This window comes from Peromyscus maniculatus, chromosome 4, assembly GCF_049852395.1.
Source record: "Peromyscus maniculatus bairdii isolate BWxNUB_F1_BW_parent chromosome 4, HU_Pman_BW_mat_3.1, whole genome shotgun sequence".
NCBI lineage: Eukaryota > Metazoa > Chordata > Mammalia > Rodentia > Cricetidae > Peromyscus > Peromyscus maniculatus.
The window spans coordinates 61,534,862-61,545,207 of record NC_134855.1 but is presented as its reverse complement, the minus strand read 5'-3'; the positions used below and the strand labels follow the sequence as shown (position 1 = coordinate 61,545,207).

Here is a 10,346-nt window from a genome sequence, read left to right as displayed (position 1 = left end):
TTACTCTATAATATTATGTTCATATTAAAAGGTTCACTCTTCTTCTTACTAAGAAATTTACATTTCAAATGGACATATTTTAGATGTAAAATGGCAGAAAGTGAATCACAGGATGTCATGGATCTTAGCTTCTGATGGCATTGGTTGATATTTCAGTTTAAATGAGAGGTTTGGAAGATTTCTAGAAAAAAAACTCCTTGTGTGTCTATTTCAGCACTCATTTGAGAAGGATATTAGACGAGAAAGCACCTCCCCCAACTAAAGAGTCATCTGTATACAGGGAACAAAACCCACAATGAAATCGACTATTCTGTCAATGCTGTCTAATCAGCCTCTGTCCACCTACACTCAGAATTAGCAGCTTTCTCCTGCTGGAGGAGTTTAGACACAGATAATGTTGCCACAGGCCTGCTGCCTAATGAGAGAGCTAAAGGAAGAAAAAGCCAAGGAACTTTCAACAGTGCTTACGGTTGTAAGCACAATTTTAACTTCTAAAAATGTGCTCTTTACAATGATCTTGCTTATAGGCTCTTTTGTGGGAGGTTTGCTGTAATAATAGGAGCTCGAGATGTGCAGCAAATTCAGAGAAGGAAGGCTCAGGCTTCTTAGCTCCTGTTTATTGGCTTGTTTTTTCCCTATAAACCGTCCAAAGCACTCTCCCACCAGTAATAATGTTATTGTGTTTTACACATCATGGGCTTATTATGAAATGCCTAGTGCTGTCCTCAGTTTGTTCATAAACCACGACTGTTGCTCAGAGTCAAGAGATCAAATTGCATGTTCATTGAAATGAATAAAAAGGAACATTTTAAGTCCTTAGAAGGTGTGTTCTTAATGAGACTAGAGGAGAAATAGAGGCTATCTAAATTTGATTAGAAGCAACAGAAAATAATTAGGTTATCTATCTTACCCAAAGTCTAGATATCAACCTTAAACTGAAATAGAGTTATTAAAAGGATTGAGCTATTTCTCAGGATGCAAAGGAAACTTGAACTGATCCTTAGGAATAGCTGGAAACCATCACAGAAGAACGACCTTTAGAGCTAGGGAGGCCCACGGAGATCCACAAAGATACCCCTGCAAAAGACTGCTGGCAATGGTCGCGAGACGGCAGGAACTGACCTACTCTGGTGATGGGATGGCCAGGCATCCTGATAGTTGTGCCATAAACCCCATCTAAGGACTGAGGAATCTGAATACAGACATCCATGGCTGGGCCCCTGGTGGAGCACTGGGAGTCTAATTAGTGAGAAAGAAGAGGGTTTATATGAGCGAGAATTGTTGAAGCCAAGGTTGGATAAAGCACCGGGACAAATAACCAAATGAATGGAAGCACAGGATCTATGAACCAAAGGCTGAGGGGCCCCCAACTGGATCAGGCCCCCTGAATGCATGAGACAGTCATTTGGCTTGATCTGTTTGGGAGGCAGCTGTGCATTGGTGCCTGGTCCTGGGCTAGTTGCATGAGTTGGCTGTTTGAATCCTGGGACTTATGCAGGGACACTTGGCTCGGTCTGGGAGGGGGGGAATGGACCTGCCTGGACTGAGTCTACCAGGTCGACCCCGGTCCTCAGGGGAGACCTTGATCTGGAGGAGGTGGGAATGGGGGGTGGGCTGGGGGGATGGGGGGGGCGAGAGGGGGAGAACAGGGGAATCTGTGGCTATTATGTTGAACTGAATGGTGTTGTAAAATAATAAAAAAAAATGATTCTTAAAAAAAAAAGTTCTAGCATGATCTGGAGTATCTAATGGAAGGGGCTCGGGCATGATTCTGGAGATAACATGACAGCTCCCAATGCTTGTTAACACTTCTTGTTCAGCAGCTCTCTTCCTAGAATACCAGCAACCTTTCTCAAGACAAGGCTCCTTTCAGAGCCTCATCATAAAACTGACAAATTAAATTTGTTACTAAAATGTAAGGAATGTCAGAAAACAAAAGCAAAGAACAATCCCAGTGCTGACAGCAGACCGTCTAAACTACATGAGTAGCAGCTTCTTGTAGATGGGGTACATAGCCTCTCCAAGAGAGCCTAGGGATACGATCTGTTGAGCCTATTTAAGAGAGCATAACTGTTGTTTCCAAGGCTCCCAAAGAATCCTTGGAATTAACCAATTTTAATATGTGAGATGACATAGGATTTTAGTTTAGAAGAGCCAGTCTGTCTTAGAGATCAACTTAATAATTTTAAAACAACTTTATATTTGGGATGAGTGATAAATTCTCCACTGATTTTTCTTTTATCTTTTTATTTATTCTTCTCTCATACAATATATCTGACCACAGCCTTCACTCCCTCCTCTCCTTCCAATTCCACATTCAGCTTCCTCTCTCCCCCAGATCTACTGCTCCTCCATTTCCCTTCAGAAAAGATCAGGCCTCCCCGTTATCAGCTGAACACGACATAACAAGATACAGTAAGACTATGAACAAACCCTCTTATCAAGGCTGGATGAGGCAACCCAGTAGGAGGAAAAGGGTCCCAAGAGCAGTCAAAAGAGTCAAAGACACCCTTAGTCCCCCTGTTAGGAGTCCCACAAAAACCCCTAGCTAAACAGCCACAGCATGCGTGCAGAGGACTTAGTACAGAGCCATGCAGGCCCTGTGACTGCCATTTCAGTCTCTGAGCGCCTATGAGCTGTTGGTTACAACCAAGGTATGCATGCCACGACTAAACTCTTAGAGATATTGTGCCATGCTGGTCATTTTTGTGGTTTATAGACCTCATAGCTTATTGGGAGTGTCATTTGCTTCCTCCTTTTGAGATCTTGAATGGCACCACCTGGTCTTTAGGGCAAGAGACATTCAGGTCAGATCCAGTTGAGGGTCCTCTGGGGCCTGTGTCTGAAGTGCATGGTGTCTTCAACAATATGTACCTATTTTCCTCAACCAAGGGCATCACCAATAGTCTGTAATGTTTGGGGAGTCTCTTAGAGATAACTGACCAACAACTCAAAGAGAGCTTCTCATGGCATGTTGTTCTTTATGCAAACATTGTGATAGGGTCTGCATTTTAGTGTTGTCAGCTTTAACTGCCTGTGGGTTCTTTTGGGTACCTTCGATATTTACCATGTGGGGAAATTTTCCAGGTGAAAATTCCACTATACAATGGACAAAGAACAATTTCTAATCAGATAATAGAGATAACTTTGCACCTTTGCATTTTCCACGAACATTTCTTGACAGTCATTAAAAGTCACAGCTAAGAGATAGCAATAAGGGCAATGTAGTTCTTCAGAGAAAAGTAGGCATTGCTGACCACTGAGAAAGAAAGTGACTTTTCCATGAGAGTACAAAATGATTTATGTGGAGAGTTTAACAGTATTTCAAATGTCAAGGAGATACTATGCTTCAAAGAGACTTTCAAAAACAAGTAGGAATTTATTTTTGATTGATAGCTTGCTTATTTTTGAGACAGTGTCTTGACTATGCAGCCAAGGATAACCTCAAACTCACAATGTGAGTACTAGGATTATAGGCAAGCTCAAACAAATGAGAATTTAAGTCCTAAATAATGAGAATACTTAAGCCTAAGAACAGTATGTTTAAAACTAAGATTACCTGAAGAATTGGTTGTTCAGGGTTAGATTTAGTCAGACTTACTTTCTCTCGGGACATTCACAGAAAAAAAATACATAAAATAATGAGAGAATGCTTTGGTGAGGAGGAGGGTAGTTTGTGATGATCAGCTGGAAGTGGAAATAATTAGTTGTGAAGAACCAGTCAATTCAAAATTACTCTGTGCTTGACTTTTGGAGTGCATTGTCTCTGAGATTTAACCATGCCACCTCAGTGCCACAGCTATGCACTTACTGTCAAGATCTACATGCCCCAAACAACATTGTCTTGTCTTTAAGATCTGACGTTGGTCACTCTTATGTCCTATCTTAGTTGCAGTTTCTATTGTTATGATGAAACACCATGACCAAAGAAACTCAGGAAGGAAAGGGTTTTATTTCATTTTATAGACTCTAGTCTATCATCCAGGGAAGTGAGGGCAGGAACTCAGGTCTTGAACCTGGAGGCAGAAACTGAATCAGAAGCCATGGAGGAGTGGTGCTTACTGACTTGCTCTTCATGGCTTGCTTAGCCTACTTTCACATAGCACCCAGGACAATCAGCTCAGGAATGACACAACCCACAAAGAGCTGGGATTCCCCACCATGTGGTAATATTGTGTTCTCCAAAATATTGTGCACCCTAATAAACTTACCTGGGGTCAGAGAACAGAATAGCCACTAGATACAGAGGCCAAAAAACGGTGGCTTATACGACTTTAATCCTAACATTCCAGAGGCAGAAAACCATCTGGATCTATGTGAGTTCAAAGCCACACTGGAAACAACCAGGCATGCTGACTTACACCTAATCCCAGGGAGTGATGGTAGAAAGCAGAAAGGTATAAAAGGCATGAAAATCAAAACTAAAGCTGGTTAAGCTTTTAGGCTTTTGAACAACAGCTCAACTGAGATTCATACTAGATGAGGACTGAGAGGCTTCCATCTGAGGAACAGGATCAGCTGAGGAATTGGCAAGGTGAGGTAGCTAGGGCTGGTTCTATCTCTCTGATATTTCAGCAGTAACCCCACACCTAGCTCTAGGTTTGTTAGGGGTTGGGTGGGGGTGGTGATGGCAGTGGGGCAGAAATGTGGTGGTATCCTAGTATCAATTAAAGCTTGGTCCAGGATGAGTGGACACAGCCAGCCAGTATATTAAACGTAGGGGCCAGGTGGTATGGCACACGCCTTTCCTCGTAGCTCTGGAGAGAGGGTTCGAAGCCACCCTGGACCACATGGGATGGTCTCAGTGTAGGAGAGTAACAGCGCCCCAGGGTGGTGGCACACACTTAATCCTAGTCCTTGGGCGTCACGTGATCACCACGCCCAGCTCGAAGGAGGAAGTGACATGGCCCAGAAGGGTATAAAAGGCCGGAGGAGACAGAAACTGCAGGCCTTTTGGATTGAGAACTCCCAGGCTTCGAGTGAGGACTGGTGCAATAGGTGAGAAGTGGCTGGGGCTTGGTCCTCTGTCTCTCTGACCCTTGGGTGTTCACCCCAGATATCTGGCCCCGGGTTCTTATGAAGACCAGTTAGCATCGGACCGCCCTCTTTGATCAGAATTTTGGGGCACCAGTTCCCTAGAGAGCCACCAAAGCCGCTCGCCTGTGCCTGTGCTGCAGGAGGCCGGACTCTCCACCCACCCTCCTGGGACTTTGCTTTGGACAGCAGGGGGCGGCGGGGTTGGCGGTGCCAGCTTTGGTGGCACAGACAAAAGGCAGGAGAGGGCCAACCACTCTAGAGAGCCAAGCCACGATGAGAGAGCTTCGCCTCGTACCCACCGGGCAGCTAACCTCCCTGGATTCTCAGGATCTGAAGAGGCCCGCAGGGCCAGTGCGCAGAGTTGTGCTCAGAGGCACCACCAAGATGTCTCTCAATGAGCGTTTTGCTCTATTGCGGAAGAACAGACTGCCAGAGCCAATGGCGGGCAACGTCCGGGCCTCGAAGTGGCGGCAGCAGCAGCTGGGCAGTGCCAGAAAGAGAAGACTGGCCCTGCAGATGGAGAAGAGACCCTCTGTCCAGGCAGCGTTAAATCCTAGGCAGGGCTTCGAGGGGCGCCCGGGTGAGAGGAGCATCCAAGTCCGTTTAGGAGGTCCCATGGGTGCCGTGGCCAGGGGAGCGAAAGGAGGAAGAGGCGCAGCCATCGCCGAGACAGATGTGCCCCAAGGAGGAGGACTAGGTGGGGCACCTGCCGCCAGGGCCCCGCCCGGGGGCAGGATGCCACCCCCAGGTCGGGCCGTGTTTGGTCGTGGAAGAGGGGCTTTTGGAGGCCGAGGACGTGGCGGTGGGCGGGGACGCGGAAGGGGCCGACGGAGAGGTGCCCTCGCTCGCCCCGGACTGACCGAGGAGCAGCTGGACGCCGAACTGGATGCATACATGTCGCACACCAAGGCGGCCCTGGATGCTGAATTGGATGCCTACATGGCAGAGGCGGCTCCTGAGACCTGTGACTGACGCCCGCCTCTTGGACTCTTGTTCAAGTCACCACATCTCTGCCAAAATCACCAGGAGAAAACACGAGGAGAAACCCGAGGGCTGCTGGGAGGAACTGTCACCACAGGCGCGTTTCTTTGATGTAATGCTTGACGGTACATGTTGTATACGCTCACAATAAATGGTTTTTCTTGCATTTTGGTTGTGGACTACTTTTGTTACTCTCCTCCCCCTAAAAAAATAAACATATGTTGGTTGGGGTGTGGGTTCGGGGTTTTTGGGGTTGGGGTTGTGTGGGGCAGAAATGTGGTGATATACTGTGTATCAATAAAAGCTTGGCCGAGGATCAGAGGACACAGCCAGGCAGTGGATTAAACTTTTGTTAATCTCCTCCCAATAAATAAATAATTAAATAAATAAATAAATGTGTGTGTATGTGTGTGTGTGTGTGTGTGTGTGTGTGTGTGTTTGTGTGCGTGTGTGTTGGTTGGTGAGTGGGTTCGGGGTTGGGTGGAGAGGTGTTGGGGGTGGGGCAGGAATGTGGTGGTATCCTGTGTATCAATTAAAGCTTGGTCCCGGATGAGTGGACACAGCCAGCCAGTATATTAAACGTAGGGGCCAGGTGGTATGGCACACGCCTTTCCTCCTAGCTCCGGAGAGAGGGTTCGAAGCCACCCTGGACCACAGGGGATGGTCTCAGTGTAGGAGAGTAACAGCGCCCCAGGGTGGTGGCACACCCTTAATCCTAGTCCTTGGGCGTCACGTGATCACCACGCCCAGCTCGAAGGAGGAAGTGACGTGGCCCAGAAGGGTATAAAAGGCGGGAGGAGACAGGAACTCCAGGCCTTTTGGACTGAGCACTCCCAGGCGTCGAGTCGGAGGACTGGTGCACTGGTGAGAAGTGGCCGGGGCTTGGTCCTCTGTCTCTCTGACCCTTGGGTGTTCACCCCAGATATCTGGCCCCGGGTTCTTATTAAGACCAGTTAGGATCGGAGCGCCCTCTTTGATCGGACTTTTGGGGCACCGGTTCCCGAAAAGCCGCCAAAGCCGCTCACCTGTGCGGGTGCTGCAGGAGGCCGGACTCTCCACCCACCCTCCTGGGACTTTGCTTTGGACACCAGGCGGCGGCGGGGTTGGCGGTGCCAGCTTTGGTGGCACAGACGAAAGGCAGGAGAGGGCCGGCCGCTCTAGAGAGCCAAGCCACGATGAGAGAGCTTCGCCTCGTACCCGCCGGGCAGCTAACCTCCCTGGATTCTCAGGATCTGAAGAGGCCCGCAGGTCCAGTGCGCAGAGTTGTGCTCAGAGGCACCACCAAGATGTCTCTCAATGAGCGTTTTGCTCTATTGCGGAAGAACAGACTGCCAGAGCCAATGGCGGGCAACGTCCGGGCCTCGAAGAGGCGGCAACAGCTGCTGGGCAGTGCCAGAAACAGAAGACTGGCCCTGCAGATGGAGAAGAGACCCTCTGTCCAGGCAGCGTTAAATCCTAGGCAGGGCTTCGAGGGGCGCCCGGGTGAGAGGAGCATCCAAGTCCGTTTAGGAGGTCCCATGGGTGCCGTGGCCAGGGGAGCGAAAGGAGGAAGAGGCGCAGCCATCGCCGAGACAGATGTGCCCCAAGGAGGAGGACTAGGTGGGGCACCTGCCGCCAGGGCCCCGCCCGGGGGCAGGATGCCACCCCCAGGTCGGGCCGTGTTTGGTCGTGGAAGAGGGGCTTTTGGAGGCCGAGGACGTGGCGGTGGGCGGGGACGCGGAAGGGGCCGACGGAGAGGTGCCCTCGCTCGCCCCGGACTGACCGAGGAGCAGCTGGACGCCGAACTGGATGCATACATGTCGCACACCAAGGCGGCCCTGGATGCTGAATTGGATGCCTACATGGCAGAGGCGGCTCCTGAGACCTGTGACTGACGCCCGCCTCTTGGACTCTTGTTCAAGTCACCACATCTCTGCCAAAATCACCAGGAGAAAACACGAGGAGAAACCCGAGGGCTGCTGGGAGGAACTGTCACCACAGGCGCGTTTCTTTGATGTAATGCTTGACGGTACATGTTGTATACGCTCACAATAAATGGTTTTTCTTGCATTTTGGTTGTGGACTACTTTTGTTACTCTCCTCCCCCTAAAAAAATAAACATATGTTGGTTGGGGTGTGGGTTCGGGGTTTTTGGGGTTGAGGTTGTGTGGGGCAGAAATGTGGTGATATACTGTGTATCAATAAAAGCTTGGCCGAGGATCAGAGGACACAGCCAGGCAGTGGATTAAACTTTTGTTAATCTCCTCCCAATAAATAAATAAATAAATAAATAAATAAATAAATAAATAAATAAATGTGTGTGTGTGTGTGTGTGTGTGTGTGTGTGTGTTTGTGTGCGTGTGTGTTGGTTGGTGAGTGGGTTCGGGGTTGGGTGGAGAGGTGTTGGGGGTGGGGCAGGAATGTGGTGGTATCCTGTGTATCAATTAAAGCTTGGTCCCGGATGAGTGGACACAGCCAGCCAGTATATTAAACGTATGGGCCAGGTGGTATGGCACACGCCTTTCCTCCTAGCTCCGGAGAGAGGGTTCGAAGCCACCCTGGACCACAGGGGATGGTCTCAGTGTAGGAGAGTAACAGCGCCCCAGGGTGGTGGCACACCCTTAATCCTAGTCCTTGGGCGTCACGTGATCACCACGCCCAGCTCGAAGGAGGAAGTGACGTGGCCCAGAAGGGTATAAAAGGCGGGAGGAGACAGGAACTCCAGGCCTTTTGGACTGAGCACTCCCAGGCGTCGAGTCGGAGGACTGGTGCACTGGTGAGAAGTGGCCGGGGCTTGGTCCTCTGTCTCTCTGACCCTTGGGTGTTCACCCCAGATATCTGGCCCCGGGTTCTTATTAAGACCAGTTAGGATCGGAGCGCCCTCTTTGATCGGACTTTTGGGGCACCGGTTCCCGAAAAGCCGCCAAAGCCGCTCACCTGTGCGGGTGCTGCAGGAGGCCGGACTCTCCACCCACCCTCCTGGGACTTTGCTTTGGACACCAGGCGGCGGCGGGGTTGGCGGTGCCAGCTTTGGTGGCACAGACGAAAGGCAGGAGAGGGCCGGCCGCTCTAGAGAGCCAAGCCACGATGAGAGAGCTTCGCCTCGTACCCGCCGGGCAGCTAACCTCCCTGGATTCTCAGGATCTGAAGAGGCCCGCAGGTCCAGTGCGCAGAGTTGTGCTCAGAGGCACCACCAAGATGTCTCTCAATGAGCGTTTTGCTCTATTGCGGAAGAACAGACTGCCAGAGCCAATGGCGGGCAACGTCCGGGCCTCGAAGAGGCGGCAACAGCTGCTGGGCAGTGCCAGAAACAGAAGACTGGCCCTGCAGATGGAGAAGAGACCCTCTGTCCAGGCAGCGTTAAATCCTAGGCAGGGCTTCGAGGGGCGCCCGGGTGAGAGGAGCATCCAAGTCCGTTTAGGAGGTCCCATGGGTGCCGTGGCCAGGGGAGCGAAAGGAGGAAGAGGCGCAGCCATCGCCGAGACAGATGTGCCCCAAGGAGGAGGACTAGGTGGGGCACCTGCCGCCAGGGCCCCGCCCGGGGGCAGGATGCCACCCCCAGGTCGGGCCGTGTTTGGTCGTGGAAGAGGGGCTTTTGGAGGCCGAGGACGTGGCGGTGGGCGGGGACGCGGAAGGGGCCGACGGAGAGGTGCCCTCGCTCGCCCCGGACTGACCGAGGAGCAGCTGGACGCCGAACTGGATGCATACATGTCGCACACCAAGGCGGCCCTGGATGCTGAATTGGATGCCTACATGGCAGAGGCGGCTCCTGAGACCTGTGACTGACGCCCGCCTCTTGGACTCTTGTTCAAGTCACCACATCTCTGCCAAAATCACCAGGAGAAAACACGAGGAGAAACCCGAGGGCTGCTGGGAGGAACTGTCACCACAGGCGCGTTTCTTTGATGTAATGCTTGACGGTACATGTTGTATACGCTCACAATAAATGGTTTTTCTTGCATTTTGGTTGTGGACTACTTTTGTTACTCTCCTCCCCCTAAAAAAATAAACATATGTTGGTTGGGGTGTGGGTTCGGGGTTTTTGGGGTTGGGGTTGTGTGGGGCAGAAATGTGGTGATATACTGTGTATCAATAAAAGCTTGGCCGAGGATCAGAGGACACAGCCAGGCAGTGGATTAAACTTTTGTTAATCTCCTCCCAATAAATAAATAATTAAATAAATAAATAAATGTGTGTGTATGTGTGTGTGTGTGTGTGTGTGTGTGTGTGTGTTTGTGTGCGTGTGTGTTGGTTGGTGAGTGGGTTCGGGGTTGGGTGGAGAGGTGTTGGGGGTGGGGCAGGAATGTGGTGGTATCCTGTGTATCAATTAAAGCTTGGTCCCGGATGAG

General features: G+C 50.4%; 3 pseudogenes; all 3 read left to right on the top strand.

Annotated features, from left to right (window-relative positions):
- Nucleotides 1-5,310: 5,310 nt before the first annotated feature.
- Nucleotides 5,311-6,009, top strand: LOC143272619 (chromatin target of PRMT1 protein pseudogene; annotated as a pseudogene).
- A 1,184-nt stretch (nucleotides 6,010-7,193) lies between these two features.
- Nucleotides 7,194-7,892, top strand: LOC143272617 (chromatin target of PRMT1 protein pseudogene; annotated as a pseudogene).
- A 1,192-nt stretch (nucleotides 7,893-9,084) lies between these two features.
- Nucleotides 9,085-9,783, top strand: LOC143272616 (chromatin target of PRMT1 protein pseudogene; annotated as a pseudogene).
- Nucleotides 9,784-10,346: the final 563 nt, after the last annotated feature.